Here is a 2,505-nt window from a genome sequence, read left to right on the forward strand (position 1 = left end):
TGGGAGAAGTCCTCACCTTTTTTATTGCTTTTGCAACTTCTTTTTTTTTTTTTTTTTTTCAATTCAATTATTAACCTAGAGTTTGGGCCCTCCACCTTTCGGCGCGAGAAGTTTAGTGCTTGATGAGGCTAGAATCCCAGCTACTTAGTGAAAAGGGGTTGTTATCCACCTTTATTAAGAATGAAAGCTTTCAATGCACTACTAGTCCAATTGGGATATAATCAATTCAATAATCAACAAAGCATGTACCCCACAAATTTATGCTAGTGTACGCCTGTGCTAGTGTAGAATCCTAGAATGAATCTCAAAATAATCACAAAATCAAGATGATGTGGACCACAAGTGCAATCAAGATATCAATCTTTCGAAAAATTTACTCCTAAATGGCTTCCATAAAGCATACAAGGAGTATTGGACTCTCAAGTCAAGCAATTTTTAAATTTTAAGCAATATAGTCCTCAAAAGATCAAAATCATAGCTAGATATGGACCAATCATAAAAATATCCCTCAAATACACAAGTCATGCTCAAAATTTTGAATTTTAAAACTAACACTGTAAAGCACTATTCCCCCCAAACTTAAATGGCACAATGTCCTCAATGTGCAAGAAAACAAGGGAAAGAGTATACCAGTGCAACTAAGGCATAGAATGATCAGGACTGAAGTATCCGAAGTGGGTGGCATGGCCCCCCCAAACTTGGGATGAACTACGGTCCTAAAAATTGGCACTTGGATAAACTCATCAGATAACAAAATGGGATAATTAGTGCACAGTGGACATGCAAATGTAAATGGGATAAACAGATAAATAGATGAGAGAGGTATAAGGGTGGTCCTGAAAATCGGGAAGCACTCTCTCACTGAAGTCACTGTGATGCACCTGATGGAGTCAAACATACAGATATAAGAATATAATCATATGACATCCAAAGCAAAAACATATATATATAAAATAGATAAAGTGCAGGTACAACAAAAATATCAAAGCCTACAGATCGGTTGTAAAAATAATAATGTACGGTGACAAAAGTAAAGTATCAATAGGAGAGAGGGATTATGAGATAGAAGGAACTGGGAACTCAAGAGGATGAGGTAGGACGGGTAGGTCGGGCTCCGCAGATATCTCTAGATAGATCTCGGAACATAGTCGCGACATCCATGCGGAAGGCAGCAAAATCATCTCTGTGGGATGTGAGATCAGCTCGCATAAAAACAGCAGCATCCTCAAGAGTCTGCAGTCGTACTCCAAAGCCGGAGGTCAGATCTGGAGCCTCAGGCATAAAAGAGTCGGAAGAAAACTCCTGAGTCTACTCCTACTCGTGAATGGGCGACCCAGCTGGAGAGTACTGCTCTGTGTCATCTGCAGGGCGCTCTAAGTCAATATCTATATGCTCGGCAGCTGGATTAACTGGTGTGTCGTCCGCTGTGGGATCTCTGCTACTGCCTCTGCCGCTGCCTATGCCTCATCCTCTGCCTCTAGCTCCTCTGCAGCCACTACTGCATGGTCCTGCAGTTTAGTAATAATGGCATTGTAGCTCTTGGTCCAGTCTTTCTTCAGAAAGTGACATGAACCTCTCTCGGGGTGCTCCCGAGGATGAATAGGGTAGCGCTAGTCTATAAGAATCTGGGTGATGAGGTGGCTGAATGGAAGAGACTTAGCTTGTCCGGGCGTCTCCTTGCTGATGTACTCGTCATATAGCTTCCTCATCATGCTCCAGATGAGTGCGGGAATGGACACCCAGTGCCCGGTGTAGAAGGCGTAGAGGGCTGTCAAATAATCCCCCCTCCGTTGAATCTTGTGCCCAGCCATGTGGATGTTCCAAAAGAACACGGAATCAATAAATCACAGGTCATCTGGAAGGAATGTCCGGGTGGCGAAGGTCTCGCCAACGGCATGGTGACCTGTAAGAAAGACCGCCATGTCGGCATATAAAAGCCTGTATAGCCTCGGATATGTGTCCTGAAGCTCTGGAGGACAGTGGTGTGGGTAGTGGCAAGAGCAGGCTAGTGATTCCACTGTGATGGTGATCTGATGGCCATTTACAGAAGTGGCCAGCTCTGCTGTGGTACGCGGGGATGGTCGGAGGTTCTAGTAGAACAACCGTACCAGCCGCGGGTAGACTGGCTCTGTGACTAGGGCAAGAATAGCTGTCATGCCCCTTTGAATGATGTCATGGTAAGCTGATCGGGTCAGCACCGATCTAGAGAAAAAGGCCGTGTCGAATACTAACTTATGGTTGACCGCCATATGCGCATATTTAGGCACGGGCCTATCACACTCCTGGGCTGGCTGAGCTGGTACGGGTGAATGCTTAGCTCCAGCATGTGGTGGAGATGGTGATGGAGTAAATGTAGGATGAGCTGCAGAGGTGGATGGCATATGGTCATCCTCAGCCTCATGAGATGGTGACTGAGGTGGGGTAGCCTGTGCTGGCTCCTCCTATGCATGAGAGGGCACTGCTGGCACCTCTGTCCATGGTCTAAAGTGTCGGTGGGGCCCGTGT

The sequence above is a fragment of the Cornus florida genome, unplaced genomic scaffold (assembly GCF_030987335.1).
Source record: "Cornus florida cultivar Cherokee Brave unplaced genomic scaffold, ASM3098733v1 CherokeeBrave_3.0.0_Hap2_Chr07, whole genome shotgun sequence".
Taxonomy (NCBI): Eukaryota; Viridiplantae; Streptophyta; class Magnoliopsida; order Cornales; family Cornaceae; genus Cornus; species Cornus florida.